Raw genomic sequence first — 17,975 nt, 5'->3', positions numbered from 1 at the left:
TTTGACATTTGTTTTCTCTTTTATTATATCTCTGCTTCTTTTTAAAAACAATTGTTTCTGATAGTGTCACTTCTACAGAAGTTCATCACTGTAATAGTGTGATGCTCTCCTAAAAACATGATTGAGGGTTTTGATTATTGTGTCAAAAAATTATGATAAAAATTATTACTTCAATGTTTATTCTGAAAAATACATTTGAAAATTTATCAAAACTCCTTATGGAAATTTTTAAAAATTTAAATTTAAATTGACTTGATACATTTATGTTCTCAACATCAGAAATATGTTTAGTTCATAAGCATACATACACAAATTATTCGTTGTATTCCAAAAAGTGTCATTATTCAAATAATAAGTTCTACTCAAACCCCAACAATAATGACATACAAAAACTATGCTGTCTTTGAAGCCTGGCAGACTTGGGTTTGAATCTCTGAGTCTCATTTTTCTAATGTAGAAAATGTGAATTAACAGCTACTTCCTCTGGAGATTTAAGGAGGATGAAATTATTGAAATATCTGGCACAATTTGTAATTGATAGTAATTGATCAATAAATGAGATTTGCATTTATTACTATTTGATCTAAGCAGAATCAGTGAAGTCATGCACTAGAATAGAGATGGACTATATGAAGCTCTCATTATTTCTCCTATTCCCCCACCCTCACCCTAGATCTGCAACCTTAACAGGTATCATTAATCTTTATGGCACTCTTGATCCACAACAAGGTCCTAAAAATTACTCAAAACCCTGAATCAGGCAAGTACCAACAATAAATCTGAGTTGGTATGTGAATTCAAACCTCTTTATCAAATCTAGGGGCAACTATTATTTCTACTGCCTTTTAAAGCCACTAAAGGAAGTTTCTTTAACCTGAATGCCTATAATTTTGTTTTTTTCTACTCAGCTCTAAATAAAAGTGATTGATATATGTTTGATACAATTTAGGAAGAGTCACAAGTCATTGAGAATAGGTACACCCATCTGCAAGTGAGTAGGTTTCTCAACATTGATTATGCCATTAAGGTCAACTCTATTTTGGAATTATTCAAGGGTATTGCATTTCTGAAGGTGCTACTAGTTAAATATAGACCTAAGCCTGAGATTACCATGATGATACTGTAATAAGTGACTCAGTACACTAAAGTATTATATTTCTATATTTGGCATTTAAATATGTTCTTCCAGATTGATGTCTACTTATGTGTATCTAGAAAGACTAATATAACCGATAAGCAACTGTCTTTAAAACAATATTCTCATTTTAAGGCTAATCTTTGGTTTGTGGCTGTTTGTAACATATGCTGTTAGTGCAAATCTGCCACTCAATCCAGAGTCAGTCCAAAGTCTTTGTTTTAGAAAGGATCATATTATTCCTAGTTGCTGTATGCCAGAATGCTCTTTGGTTTTTGTTTCATAGCAATTTATAACTATGTTACACTGTTTGAAATTTTGCAGTTTGGTTATTAATTATATGCATTGGTGAAAAATATACATTCTTAAAATGCTCATACCAATGGTTTCTTATATAATTACTTTCCAGTGGAAATTTACATTGTCCTAAACACAGATCATATTTCCAAAATGTATTACCAGGAAAATCTAACCCAATTAACTAGAATTCTCAGTTAACTAGAATTTTTCCTGTCCTTCAAACTGTAAAAGAGAAGAAAATACAAAGTGTAGGAAAAGTGAAGGTAAATGGTCAGGCTCCTTCAGGGGCTTTGGAATCTTCCTGAGCATTTGATGTAAATATGATAACTGTGCACAAGCACCCAGGTGTTCCTTGGCTATTGTCCGATCTGGATGTGTGTGGATACCCACGTATTCCTGGCTTGTCTGACTCACACCCAGGTGTTTCTGGGTTATTGGACTTATGTATAAAGAAGGAATGGCTCTGATCCACAGGGCCCTGGCCCCTGGGATGCCCCGAGGGGGAGGGGCGCGGGGAGGCCACTACTGCTGCTGGAGGATGTTGCTGCCAGGGTTCCCAGGATTCCCTGAGAGACCACCCCTGCTGCTGCTGCTGCTGCTGCTGCTGCAGTGGAAGCTGAGGACTGAGGTCATGTTGGTACAAACCTGTCAACTCTGCCAATGGCTGCCAGGATCTTTCCCAATTACCTGGCTCTCAATCTGCAATGTGAGGGGTTTGTGACCCAGTCTGTACAATGGGTTTGAAAGGTCTGAGCCCTAGCCCGACACAAAGAAAACAAAGAATCACTTAAAAAAAAAATTTTTTTAAGCATATTCGAATAGGCCCTGTACTTGTGATGATACATACCTTTACAGTCTTCACCTTTACACCTCTAAGACAATAAGTGCAACAGTTATTATTTATTGTCTATTATAGGCACTGTCCTTTAGTCAAATTTGTTTGAAGCTGCTTGTAAAAAATGGTACAGATTCTGTAATTCTGTACTTAGTTCTGAATCATCCTCCCAAAATGAATCTTGTAATTTATGGTTTTTGTGTGCCAGGTAAGTCTGTCAGTTCTTACAGCAAACTATAATTATGACACACACATTACTACCTATAGAATACAAACTACCATTTGTTCATTGGCCCTTTCCATTTAGAACCACCACTGGTGTAGGTTCTGAATCCTAGTTCCACCACTTTCTGACTCATCGTCGACAGAGCTAGATAACCTCTCTGAGTCTTAATTACTTACATGTTTGCAGACATCAAAATGATTTAACATGTGGCAGGCAACTGGGACTCAATACTGGTATTATTCTCTTTTCTTATACCCCTTGTAAATCGGCTTCTTTGTTCTTGTGTTTTCTCAACTGTGGTATATGACATCTCCTCCTAATCAATATTATCCAAGTTAGAAAACTTAGAGCAATATTTGATTTGTCCTGCTCCATAATCCTTGCCCTGCCAAATGTAATCACTAACCTAAACCAGTCAATTCTTTTTTTTTTTCCTTTTTGTCTTTTTTACTGACCAGTAACGGGATCGCAACTCTCAGTGTCGCGCCTATACCGGGGACTGGCAACGGGATCGCAACCCTTGGTGTTGCGCCCGCACCATGCTCAGCCAGTGAGCGGGAACCGGTCTCCACATGGGATCCGAACCCTCAGCGGGAGCGCCACCGCGCTCCCAAGTGGCGCACTCTGCAGTGTGCCACCAGGCCGGCCCTAAACCAGTCAATTCTGTTCCAAGAAATATCTCTTGAATTTTGGTGCTCCTCTTTATCCTCCTGCCATTGTCCTAGTCCAGGCATTTATCATCTTTTGCCTAGATTATGGCAATAGCTTATCTCCATGCCTCAAGGCCAGCACTGTCCAAAAAAATATATTGTGGGCCAAATGTGTAATTTTAAATTTTCTAGTAGCACTTTTTAAATTAAAGAAAGTGAAAAGAAAGAGAGGGAGTTAATTTTAATGACACACTTAATTTAACCCAATATATCCTACTGCACTTTCTCTCCCTAGTAAAATTCAACTTATTCTTTGAGGTACTATTCAAATTTCACCTTTTCTGAGAAGGCTTCCAGAAAGACATGAATACCGTAGATTCCAATTGTCTCCCTTACTTCCTTACTAGCAGTTATCAAATTTATTCACCCATACTCACAAAATTATGTTGATTTGTTCCACAGTGACATAGTCATACTGTCTGCTTCAGCTGGGCCCTCACTTCTGCTCATTAACACTTCAGTTTTCTCTTGTCGACTTCCTGTCACATTCCTTAAAGTAGCTGCTCTCAGCTTTTTCTGACCTTCCAATCTAATCACTCACGTATCAAGCTCAGGAAAGTACTTTGGTATCCAACTTTTCTAAGATTTGAGCCCCTGCATTTGATTGATCACATTTTTTTTCCTGTTTATCTCAGAATTTCACAATACATGCTCATGGGTTTTATTATGTATGTTTTTATTGAGGTATAATCAGCATACATTACAGTGCACAGATCTCAAGTGTTCAGTTCAAGGTTGATAACTGTATACACCTAACAACCATACAAAACAAGATATCAAATATTTCCTTTACCCAGAAAGTTCCCTTATGCTCATTTCCAGACCATTCCCTTCCTCTCCACCCCCCTCCTCCAGGCACCACTCTCTGATGTCTGTCATATATTTCTTTGCATTCTTGGATTTTATGTATTCATGTAAGTGGAATCATACAGTGTGTACTCTTTCATTTCCGGCTTTTTTGCATAACATTTTATGAGATGCATTTATTGTTGTATACAGTAGTGGCTTGTTCTTTTTTATTGCTTAGCAATATTCCATTCTATGAATATACCACAGTCTATTTTCCTGTTGAAGCTGTTTGCAATTTTAGATTATTAATAAGGCTGCTATAGGTTTTGGTATGTGTTTGATAAATATCTAAGAGTGCAATTACTGGGTCACAGGGTAAATGTTTAACTTTATAAACAACTGTCAAACAGTTCTCCAAAGTGTTTGTACTATACTAAATCCTTACAAGCAATGTATGAAAGTTCCAGTTGTTCCACATCCTTCCTGATATTTGGTGGTGTTAGTCTCTGATTTTAGCTGTTCTAATGGGGGTAAAATTACTCATAATTTCTTGATCTTCTTAAGCCACTCCCCAACAGTTCCAAAGAAAGACTCTTTCTCGTTCTACTTTTATTCTTGATCTAAGCTTTCTCCAACTTCCTTTCAGATACCTCTTCATTAACTATTCCCTGTCTTCTGCAGCTTTTGGTGTTTGTCTTCCCTGGATCCTTGCCTTCCAATTCCCTGTGTTGAGCTTCAGGTGTGGTGAGGAGTAAGGGCAGAATCAAGGTGAGTAGTTATGGGATGCTCCTATAATACTCCAGGTGAGAGATAATGGTGGTTTACATGACTGTGATAGTGGTAGAGGTGATGAAAAGCAGTAAACTCCAAATGTGGTTTGAGGGTAGAGTTGGCAGGATTTGCTGATGAACTGGATGCACCTGACCTCCATAACTGTACCTATAGCCCTATCTTCTTTCCAAAGTTCTATTGCTCACTTATAAAACTCAATAAAGCTGAATTTATATCCCCCTCTTAAAGCCAATTTTCCAATTTTACCAGTCCTATTGATTCAATTCACTCTCTGAAGAAATATGTTTGAGTACTTACTATGTGCCAGGCACTGTTCTAGGCATTTGGGTTACCTCTATGAAGGAAACACAGTATATCTCTGTTTGTTTTAGGATTACAATCCATTGGGAGAATTACCTACAGTGTAAATTATATGATAACTTAGTAGATGATAGTGCTTTAGAAAGAAAAATAGAATAGAGTAGGGAGTCTTCCTAGTGTAGAGTGGGAAAATGGCTCCAGCTTTAAACAGGGACATCAGGGTAAGCCTCACAGAGCAAAGACTGAATGAAGGAGATGGGAGAGTTACGCAGGAAGAAATCTGGTTGAAGATTGTTCCTGGAAAGGGACTAACCAGTACAGAGACCTAGGCAAGGTGGTACCTGGCATATTCCAGAAACAGGAAGGCATAGGATAGGAAGTTCATAGGTAACAGAAGCCAGATCACATAGGATACTGAAGGCCATTATAAAGACACTATCTGTTACTCTGAGAGACATGGGGAGTTGGCAGAGAGTTGGGTTTTTGTTGTTGTTGTTGTACCCTCTATTAGGGAAGGGAAAGCCTGGGTCACCTGCTCCCCCATCCCCATTTGTCCCAGCTAAGCTAGCTTCCCTTTGCATCCTCTTTTGTGGGTGACAGGGGAGGACCAGGTGGACTGGGGGCATCTGGGACCAGTGGAGGAGGTGAGCAGAGTGTTAAGTTGGTTTCAGGGGGGAGATGTGTGGGGTGCCCAGGGAGGGAAGGGACAGCTAGCATCCTGTTTGCATGCAGTGCCAGGGCAGGGGACTGTGGCATGTGTCCCAAGGGGCCTGGTGAGCAAACTGTCAGTTACGCGTGTGTGAAACGGGGAAGTGCTAGGGTGTTGGATTTCTTAAGGTTTTGCTCCATTCCAACCTGGTCTCCCATTTGCGCCTCCAGGCCACAGCTTGCCTCATCTGTGGTATGAGCAGGTATTTGACTATTCAGGCTGCAAGGGAGTAGAAGAAGGGAGGCCAGGACTGGGAGTGGGGACATTGGAGCAAAGCTAGGGGTAGCACATGAGCAAGGTTAGAACCCCAGCAGGTGGTTACCATTACCACCACCAGAGTTTAGCCAACCTGGAGCTATACTGTGTCTTGCACTAAACATTCCTTTCTCTCCATGCCTCTGACTCCCCTTTGTCCCCCCACCCTCCCCATCCTGGCTGCTTGCCAATCTGACTTCTCGCCATCATCCTCCTGGTGGGCGTCATTCTCATCTTCACGGGGGGGGGGGTGGCCTGGGAGCCCAGCGTGGACAGTGACAGGAGGCCAATGCCCACGCTGACTGCCAGCAGCCAAAGTCGCTGCCATCCCATGGGCAGCGGGGTCAGGGGCACCTACAGCTGGGATAACTGGTCGACCTGGAGCTGCTGTCAGATGATGCACTTCAGCTCAGGAGTGGTGACCTGCTTAGCTCTCTTGATGACTCCCAAGACCTGCTGCTGGTGCTCTTGTGAGAGGTAGGGCAGGACCTGGGCACAAATCCTATTCAGCCTCTTGACGATTTTAGCCTGCTTGTACATCTCGATGTTCAGGCTGTAGGAGATCTCATAGTACATGTCACTTCTCGCTGGCCAGATTGTCACATTTGAGATTCAGGCTATGATACTGAGCCTGCGGGACTTGAAATTCGCCTGAAATTCATCTTTGATGAGGTCACAGGAGTCAGAGGTGATGAATCTAAGTTGCTGGGGTAGGTGCAATGAGCCCCAGATTCCCAGAGCCCTTCCTCTGGGCCAAGCTCTTCTGGGAGGGATGCTCCTCGGTTCGCCCCCTCCCCCCAGCCCTGAAAGCAGCCCCAGCTACAGGTGCCTGGAGGGGCTCCTGGAACACCCAGGCCCAAGGCCAGGCAGGGAGCTGGGGAGGGGGGCTAGTACAGAGTTTTGAGGAGATAAGTGACAATATAACATACAAGCATATTTCAAAATGTTCACGGAAAGATTCGTATTATCTTTCAATTCTATTTTTCCATGAACTTTTTGAAGTACCATTATTTTAAAAGAATTGCTCTGGCCACTATGTTGAGAACAGACAGGACATGGGATAGGACAGAAGGTGCCAAGGGTGCCAAGGGTGCCAAGGACAGGAGAACGGATCGGGGGTGGGATGGAGGGAGGGTACCAAGTGTGAAAGCAGAAAGACAAGGAAGGAAGCTTCTGCAGAAGTCTAGGTCAGAGACAATGGTGGCTAAGGCTAGAGTGCTAGCAGTAGAAACAAAAGGAAATTATAGGCTTTTGAACATACTTTGACAATAGACTCAAAATTTTAATATCTGTTATTACATTGCACAAAAAATTAATCTTAAAAAGCAAACTCCATTTTGAGTTCTACTACATAAATTTAGATTTCCAGGGCATAGACTAGATTACATCTCTTATATTTACCTCTTTATTTAGAAGCTGTTTTTTATTTTTCTCATTTCTCTTTTCATATAACCTTTGTCGTATGGAGTAACACCTGCTTTAGTTCTTTAATATATCCTTTGGGGGGGGGAACTTCATTACAGCAAAGAAGATGACCTTCTTTATATGTCAATAAATTTGTACGTATGTTACTACATATGCCAATAAATTTAATCTTGAAAGTAGTAAAATACTATGCAAAAGAACAGTGTCCAGGTAAACAGTGTATTGTACATCTGCTATGAAGAGATTTCAAAGAAATTCTGACATCCACAATTTGAGAAAATAGCTTTAGATCAAAAACTTAATTATGTAGACATGGGAGCATATTCCAAACAGAATATATCTTTGTAAATTCATATTGCCATTCAATTGGTAGGCTAAATACAAAGGGAGAGCGTGCATTTTGCTAAATGCAAGAGCTCATGGGATAGCTGCACAGTTTGCCAATTTGACACAGTACATTAGGGTCTGGAAGTAAGAAACAATAAACAACCACCGTAATACATCAAACTTTCAGAAGAAGAGAACAGATCTATGGTCACTAGAGGTGGGAAAGGGGTGGGGGGAGGGAGAAATGGGTAATGGACACAAAGAACAATTACAATTTGTAATGATGAACATGCTAATAGTATTGATTTTAGCATCACATATTATACACAAATACTGATAGTCAACTCTGTACTCCATAAATATGTATACTCAGTTAGCTTCAAGTGTAAAAATAAATTTTTTAAATTAAAAAAAACCCCATGACATTAGCATGATAATTCAGTATGGTGATCTATTTGGAAGTAGTCCAAATTTGATTTTCATATTCAGTCATTCTTATGGTGTTTCTGGTGGAAAGGACAAACTTCTACACGTTAGGTTAGCTTTGTTCCCTGGCTGTATTATGCCAGGTTAAGACTTCATTCCACAGTCACAAAAACAGTCATCAGGCCAACAACAATGAGGAAACCCTCAAAATAAATTAAAGCCTTTGATTAGTATGCATGACTCATGGTAAATGTGTCTCTGGCAACACTACCAAATAGTGTTACAAACAGAGAAAATCCGTTCATTTTTCTGAATTTTTCACTGATGCCAAAGATCATATGGACATTAAAACACCTTTGACTTAGCAATATAAGTGACAAAAGCAAACATGTAGTAAGGCACAGGGAAAGAAGGCCTAGGGTATCTTAGCACCCATCCAAGTAACACATAATTGGTAGCAGAGATTATTCTCAGAGGCATGATGAAATCTGAGAAAGACACCTTGTCTGACCTCTTATAGAACATTTCAGAAGCAAAACAATCAAATAAGGAATGCTTTCAATAACAATGGTGTACAAAGTAAATGAGTTCCCTTTGATCAGAGTGGTGGAACTAGGTAACTGAATCCTCTGCAAGCTATTGAAATATGCAATAATTAAGGAGCCCTTCAAGTTTACTTCAATGGTTGGTCTTAAATTGAAAAGAAGACAGAATTCAATCCTACATGCTAATGATTATTTAACAGATGTGGAAATCCCACTGTTCTTTCCTCTCCTTAAAGAATGTCAAGAAGAATTTTCCTTAAAGTAGAATACTCTAGATGTCTAATCCATTTATGTATGCAAGCAGGAAATGTATTTTCTGAGTTCTATATTTTACTTAATAGACAGTAATCTGGATGCTCAAAAGGGCAGTACAAAGATAGACACTGATATTAGACAAAAAGTTTAAAAACATATTGCTAAATTACAACTGTTATGAGGTACATTGATTTCTTGAGATATTTGGTTTTATAGTTTTCTTTTAAAAATTCTATTGTTCAATAACTAACATAGTTACAGCACTACATCATACTCTCAGAACTTGAAATAGCTGCTTCTGAATCGTAATTATGAGAAATTCAATGATAGAAAATTCTTGATTATTTGTCATAATTGGATGTGGATATGACTAAAATTCACATATAATTTAGTTTGTATCTTTAATCTTCATAGCCAATGCACCTATTATAAGAGAATAACTGATTTATTACTTTCTCAGTTCTTTGGTTCTATTATCTTAGAGGATAGGAAAAAGTCTAGGGGTAGGAAAACCAAGCAAAAATAGGTGGTAATCAAGAGATCCTCATAATCTCTTATGATTCAGTCCTATTCCATTAGTATCTACACTTTACAAATTATGAAATATAAAGTCTTTACTAATGATCAAACTAAACATATTAATAAAGGCTATTGCTTTATTCTAGTGATGGCCTAATTACACATGAATACTAATTCAAATTGGAACTTTTCACACACACTGGGTAAAAACTCAAACCAAAAGGGAAATGTTTCAAACACAGGAGATAAATATGATTACACATACTCATTTAAGATATTTATACTGTAATGCAGGAATACGCAATTCAAAAAGAGATATAATAGCAAGGAGAGGGAATAAACTTGTTTATTTAAAAATTACCATGGCATAAAAATATTTGACATTTTGCGAAGTGAAAAGAAGGAACAGATGTTTATATCATTGCAGGAGTTACTACAGCTCACCTACCAGATGGAGAACATGTACTGAATGAAGCCTTCCTTTACAGATTATAAAACTGGAACCAAAGCCATGCTGTAATGACAGGGCAGTTTAGCCATTCATTAACTCATGAAACAAATGTGTATTAAATATTTACTATGTGTCAAGAACTGTGGTAGTCTCAGAGATACCGTAACAAATAAAACAAGGAAGGAACTGGGAATGCTCAACCTTGTGAAAAGAAGAATCGAAATGTGACAAGACATGTATTCTTACGTTTGTTGAAAAGTTGTCATTTAAAAGAAAGACTGGACTTGTTTTGTGTGGAAGTTAAAGGGAGGATACGGTACAGTAATAAGGAACCTTCAAACACTTTAAGCTGGCTAAAAATAAAAGAAGCTGCCTCATGAAGTAGCTAATCCCTATCCAATGGTTCAAAAAAAAGACCAGAAAATCATACACCAGGGATCCTCTAGATAAGATTCCTGAGCCATGGGAGGGGCTGCAACTGAGGCTCTTTCAGTTCTAAGGCCCTTATGATCCAAGCAATGTTTTAGTAAAATCAATGGAGATGAAGAATATGTGGGAGAAAGAATGAACAGCAGCAGGGAAGGATATGGGAGCAGTTTAAACACGAAGGCATGAAGACCCGAGTGAAGGAGATAGCTCTGGGAATAAAAGGACAGACACTGACTATTTCAAAAGAAAAATCAATAAAAACTATAACTTTGGAAATGCTTTTTAATCAATAAGGGCTTAGAGAAATGTTAAGCATTAAGACATTTTTAATAGCTTTTTTTCCCTAGCACATGCTTTACACACTGAAGGCACTCATTACATGTTTGCCTCCCATTTTTTTTGTATTTGTCCCAGATCAAAAGATACTTACAATTTGTGTGGATAACTTCATTTCTTCATCCATTACAATATGGGTAATGGCAACTTCCCTACCTGCATCATAGTATTGTTATAGGAGTCGATTAATAAGAAACTTAAAAAAATGGTTAATTTTTCATTCAAAGAAATGACTATTTTTAAAATTATAGAATTATATAAAGTAAAAAGTGAAAGTCCCCCTTTCCCCTTTCTAATCCTAAATTCTGAGATAACCAATTGTACCAGAGTAATATCTTGAAATATTAATCAAGGTAACCCATCATCACTCCTGCTGCCTTTTTTCCCTTGTACCTTTCTCCATCTTCTGTGAGTACACAGTATCTTAGGAAAAAGTTTTTATAGCAGAAGCAGAGTATAAATAAATTCTTGATCTTTGAGTTTCAAAAGCTTAGACTTATACAAGAAACAAAAAGGTTGTGGAAGAATTCCTGAGTATTCAGAGTTAATTTTTCTAGCACCCACCCAGTCCCTTAACCCCACAGTACTAAGATTGAATGACTGGAGGAGAAGAGAATTAAGCCCGGTGTAGATGTGTTGAGAAGGAGCCCTGCCGCATGCTGTGCCCCCTGCCACCAGAGTTGGATATAATAATGAAAACAAAAGATGAACCCAAGAGTGGCGAGATTTTACCCTCTTCCCAGCACTGTGAAGTAGCCCAAGAGTAAAGATGATGTGTATGGTGTTTAGGCAGATAAAACTTGAGACACCCTCAAAGAAACAACCCACTCCCACTCCCAACCCCACCATGCCCAGTGTGTCATGGGGGGCAGCCATACATTTTATGTGAGTCAAAAAGGGGCATGGAAATGACTAAGAGGAGCAAATTTCAGAGAGGTCTTGTGATTAACGTGGATTCATGAGACAGAAGTGTCTGGCATGGACTCATGAACAGAGATGTGGATAGGTCTCAATAGATAAAGAAGATGAGGAGATGAAGGGAACAGATGTTTCTCACTGTATTAGTCAGCTTGGGCTGCTAGTGGCTTAAACAACAGACATTTATTTCTCACAATTCTGGAGGATGGAAGTCCAAGGTCAAGGTGCCGGCTGACTTGGTTCCTGGTGAGGGCCCTCTTCTTGGCCTGCAGATGGCCATCTTCTCACTGTGTCCTTGCATGGTAGATAAAGAGTTCTTGGAAGTCTTCTTCTTTATAAGGGCACTAATCCTAACATGAGGCGTCCCCTGTCATTACCTCCCAAAGGCCCCATCTCCAAATACTATTATACTGGCAGTTAGGGCTTCAATACATAAATTTTGGGAGGGCACAATTCAGTCCACAGTACTCATTATACTGTAACACTTTTGCAATCCTATTCCTAGAACGGGATTAGAAAGTTGATAAGAAACCCTGATGTGATTATGTCTACCTGAAGAGTTTCTACCACCTAATGGAATGGGGGCTCAAAATTAAAACTTACCTCACTTAAAAGAATAAATATGCTTATATTTTTTATATAGCCTGAGGTTTGCATAGACACACACAAATACAGTTTTTGAAAATGCAATCAATCTTTATATTTAGTTTGGCAAATTGCTTTTTTATCCACTACATAATAGAGCATAGGTATCTTTTCAAGTTAGTATGTATATATGTATTCTCACACACACATACTATTTATACATATATATACACACACACACACACACACACACACACACACAGTATGTCTCATATATACTTTTTAAAGTTCATTCTTTTATAATAACTAAATGGTATTATTGTACAGCAGGAATTCTCTTTTGATTGGCACGTAGGTTGCTTCTAAACACACACACACACACACACACAGTATGTCTCATATATACTTTTTAAAGTTCATTCTTTTATAATAACTAAATGGTATTATTGTACAGCAGGAATTCTCTTTTGATTGGCACGTAGGTTGCTTCTAATATCCACATAGTACTTAAATTTTTAATCACTTATATAACTATTTGTATAGAATACATCAGAGAAATGGGATACTAAGTCATAGCTTACCCACATAAACAGTTTTGATAGGTACGATAAAAGGTTTTCTCATTAAAATTTTTTTATATTTTCATCACACAAATATTACACATTCAATATAAAAACTCAGAAATACAGAAATATAGAAAAATAAATAAAACAAAACAAAACAGAAAAACAATAACCACCCATAATCCATATACCCAGAGGCAGTTTACTTTGTTTCTTTAGGAAAAGAGGAAAACAAAACCTATCCTTAATCCATATACCCAGAGGCAGTTTCACTTTTCTTTCCTTTCTCCTATACAAATATATTCACAACTGGGATCATCCTGAACAGTTCTGTTCTGCTATTTTCTATGTATCATCATGTCATAAGCATTTTCCTACATCATTATATATTTGAAAGTATTTTTAAACTGTCAAGAGCTATAAAGATATGAATTAACTTTTTAAAACACTTTTATTTAGGTATTATTTATATGCTATAAACTTTATAATTTTGAAATTTGAATTCCTAAGTTGAACAATTTTAAATAAATCTATAGAGTTGTACAAGCATCACCCAAACTATTTTTAGAAATTTCCATCAATGCTGTTTGGAATATACCACCTTATGTTCCATTTTTTCAATTAATAGTAATTGTTAAATTCTCTTTGGGTCTTAAATTTGTCTATCACTTTTTTCCTATTTGTAGATAGTAACAGAAAAGGCCAGAAGGTACAACCAGTTGGAAGAGTTCTTCAAATTAAATTAGGCTTTCTTTATAGAAGACCAGTTCTTTGCACAAGAGAGCTGAATGTATCCTATCCTATAACACTTCTAAAATATGTACATATATTAACCAAATGGAGAGACTATCTCAAAAACATTGTCTTCTCTGACAAGTTGTGTCTTTGCCCACTTTTCTTCTGTAACGATGTTTGTTTTATTCTTGTTATTTAATATTTTGTTTTCCCTTTCTCTTTCATTCAAGCAGGATTTGTTCATTTATGAGCCCTACTGCCTTGTTTCCCTTGCGGTACCATCAGAACTGCTGCTACATATGTGGTGCTAGCCCATGGGAATTGGAGAAGCAGCATGAAACAGATGTGATGCTTGTCAGTTTTATTCCTGCTGCTCCTGAGAAGGAAGTCCTTTGTTCAAGAACAGAGCAGGCATGACCACCCACTGATGGCATTAACCAGTAGGAAAGAACAAGTGAAACTGTGCCTTTGCTTCCCTTGAAAATCTCTCTTCCCTAGCAGAGTGATTGCATTAGCTTCACTCTGTTGCTTCTGCTGGCATTACTGGGAAATCACTGTTTGCAGGAGCAGCAGCAAAGGTGGAATTCAACTCCAGTAGCCAAAGTTTTGAAATATTAAATGGCTGAATCGCCTTTGGAATGTAATCCATTCTCAATTTAATGTTAAAGAAGAAATTTGATAAAAAACTGTAAAATATGTATTATTATTTCAATTGTCCTTGTGTACTATAATGTTGCCAGAGTTGAGCCGTTGTGTGTGTGTGTGTGTGTGTGTGTGTGTGTGTGAGAGAGAGAGAGAGAGAGAGAGAGATCCAATTGTCCTTGTGTACTATAATGTTGCCAGAGTTGAGCCGTTGTGTGTGTGTGTGTGTGTGTGTGCGTGTGAGAGAGAGAGAGAGAGAGAGAGAGAGAGAGATACTGTGGGAACAGTTACTCTTGATAGAATTAAATTATGAAGATTCCCAATTCTCCATTTCTCAGATTAACTTCCAATAAAAGCATGTACTTTAATTCTGAATGAAATAAAGCTTAAAATGACCTGTGGAGTGAAAAACTTTATAAAAATAAAAAGAATTCATCAAACCTTGGGCATTAAAAAAATCAACAGAAAATCTTAGTTTATTATAGGGTACTTGCATAAGGTACACATTTTTCTCCCCAATTCAGGCTATCATGTTGCCCTTTTCTGACTTTGCTTTTAGAAAGTAATCTTAGAAAGGCAGGTAAATATGTTCAGGAGAACAAATGTTTGAATTCTAAAAAGAATAAAGAATCATTTGATTAATGGTTACGATTTTATTGTAATTAAACAAAAGAAGCATGATCTGAGTAAGAACCAAAGAATAAGAAACTCCTCATTTCTATGGGAACAAGGAAAATTACTCGCTTCAGGGGTTTTAAGGAAATTTTTGCATTATACTACTTTTGACAAATTCAATTTAAATAATTCTCTCCTGTGTAATGTATTATTCTCAGGATTAATTAATATATATAAATATAAACTACTTTTAAAATGTAAGTTAATGTAAACACTACAAAATCTTTATGGTGGATTGACATGAGGGTTGATTTTCAAAAAATGAAACTAAGCAATGAAGAAAATAAGAAAGAAAGAGAACAAAATAGAAAATGCAAAGAGTAATATTAAAGAACAATCTAACTGGACTGGAGACTCAGTGGTCACAGCTGACACCCTGGAGAATTATGATGCCGACCAAATTGCATTAAATTCCAAGCCTCATTGATTATGCCTTAAATAACCATAAGGGTGGATCAGCATGGGCATTTGGATTATTGTTTTACATTATAATTTTGAATATGATACTTTTCTCTAGTGAAACTATCAATTTTCCCCTCTTTAGAATCATAATATCTTAAATAAGGAAACACTAGGCTTTAAAGCTTCTCAGGAAGAAGCCTAAAAACTGATTTATATCTAACGACAAATCAGGACAAGGGGTCTGAGAGCTGATACTACAGAAACACGGAATTATTATTTACATTAGGAGAAATACTGTCATGTTGCCATTTTGTACTATATTATAATAAGATTAAAACTGTTATCTTTTTCATTTTGTTCCATTGATGAGATTAATACCAACTGTCTTTACTAAAGAGCAGCTACACAGGCTTTTTATGCATTTACATCCCCAATCTACTTTCTCTTACTCAATTGATGTGCAGTATCTTTTCAGAAACAACATCTTTCAGCTTTGCCATTTTTATCACCTTCATCTAGAGTGCCTGCTGGCAAATCAGCAGCATGTCAGAAATGGGTGAGGAACATGAAGATATACAAGTGTGAATTTCATGAAGCCTGATGCTCCTACCATGCCATATATTTTTGGCCACTAAAACACTATAAGTACTTAGCTTCAACACCCCATGTTGTGCATCTCATCCCAGTAGCAATTACAGCTAGAGTCCAGCTGTAAAAACCTGATGGAGATGCTGTGCAGATTCAAAGGACCAAAAGCACAATTCATTAGGAGCGCTTCACTTGTTTTCTGAAGAGTTTTCGCTACAGGCGGGTACTGACTGGGCAGGATCGTTCTCATTCTTTCCTCTTCTACACTCCATCGAGGGCAAACTACTGAAAAGTAACCCAGAAACTCAAGATTACCTCAGATGCCATTTAAACCCTTCCTTAATACATTAAAGGGAAATCATATCGTAGCCATAGATGAAAGCACCACGAGGTAACAGGCAAGCCTGCCTAGCCTCTCTACAAGTTCTCTCTCTTTGTGATACTCTGAAGAAACTGAATCAATCAGATCAAGCCAGAAGTAAATGAGAATTGCAACTCAGAAATGGGCAGGTTAGAAATTTTGATTGTTATATATATTTACTCAGAAGGAAGTATAAACATATATGAATGGTGTAGACATCTAGGTAAAAGTGTTTCTAATGCACATAAAGCCTTCACGTGCACACACAGAGGACCGTATCAATTCAGAAGTGATTCTGATTCTCGGCTGGGGTGGTGACAGTGTAGCAGCTGTAGGTTGGTGGGGAAAGCAGAGGTGGGTACAAGGTGGAGAGGTATGTGAGTCTGCACCTGTCTGCCCTGGGGTGCTGAACAGAATCTGTGGAGTGCAAAGAGGGAGACTGTAGTTTGAACTCCAACTACCATAATTTTGTGCCTGTGGCTTCTCTTTGAGCCTCACTGGATAGAGACAATATGCAGATTAAACAGAGCAGGAGCCAAATTTATCAGTATGGAAGACTATTAACACATGGATTAATAGGGTCTTGGTTAGGGTTCTTTGTGAATGATGGCTTAAATAAGACCCTAGTCCTTTTTTAAAAGAAATAAGTATTTAAAAATATTGATTAAGAGTGAGCCCCAGCTTATTTAACAAAGTGTGAAAAATAAACACAATTGCAGAAATTCAAACACATTATAATTTACTGATAGATAATAATTTTAATGAAGCTCAGAGTGCTTAGTTCACACAAACAAGTGATTAGAGTTGGCATATGAACAATAAATAGGGTATCAGTTAAGAAATGTGCTAATCATATTGTATAGTTTTGATAATATCCTTTTGAAATTTGCAGTTTGATCTGACTAGTATAAACAACTGATTTATAAACAGATAATCATTAGATATAATGTTTAGTAAAAATGAGAGAAGGCATTTCATTTTGATTTTACATGAAATCTTAAAATTTTGATTTAAGGTTCTCCAAAAAACACCCCAAAGAAAACACAAACAGAACCCAGGAAAATTCTGTAGAAAGAAGATAACGTCTGGTAACTATTTAACAACTCATTCTTAGCACATATTAGATAAATGATTTTTAAAAACTGGCTGCAGGAACAAATGAATCGTTGATTAAATGAATACTGCTTCTAGTGTACATCACAACTTTCTTTCCCTTGCCTATTTTCTAGGAACTATCTGACGAAGAAAAGGAGCATGGTGTGTATGCACATTTTACCTACATCAGCATGACTCAGGATATTTAAATGTTTTTGTATGTCTACCAGTTATGCTTTTCTATGCCCATTCTTACTATAATAACATGGTGTTGGTGTGGCCAACATTTCATCTACAGGAGTGGGTCATCGTCATTTCAATGTTTGCCTTATAATGTAATGTGGGTATTCTCTTATGATTTCCCAAGTTAATCCAACAAAGTATTGGCTACAGGGGAGTGGGAAGTGGGAAAAGACACTTAAGCTTCATGGAAAGCCTATAGCGGCCGGTACTATGACCTTAAGTGTCAATACTTTAGTAAAACTTTTAAGAGATGTTACCATTCTCTAAACAAAGTTTTTAGTGATTCTTTAAAAAACGGAAAGCCTATAGCAGCCGGTACTATGACCTTAAGTGTCAATACTTGAGTAAAACTTTTAAGAGATGTTACCATTCTCTAAACAAAGTTTTTAGTGATTCTTTAAAAA

General features: G+C 37.5%; 1 pseudogene; it reads right to left on the bottom strand.

Annotated features, from left to right (window-relative positions):
* Positions 1-5,876: 5,876 nt before the first annotated feature.
* LOC103600135 overlaps positions 5,877-17,975 on the bottom strand; it is a 74,974-nt pseudogene continuing 62,875 nt past the window's right edge.

Source organism: Galeopterus variegatus, unplaced genomic scaffold (assembly GCF_000696425.1).
Source record: "Galeopterus variegatus unplaced genomic scaffold, G_variegatus-3.0.2 Scaffold3242, whole genome shotgun sequence".
Classification (NCBI taxonomy): domain Eukaryota; kingdom Metazoa; phylum Chordata; class Mammalia; order Dermoptera; family Cynocephalidae; genus Galeopterus; species Galeopterus variegatus.
This window is presented reverse-complemented; position numbering and strand designations above follow the sequence as displayed.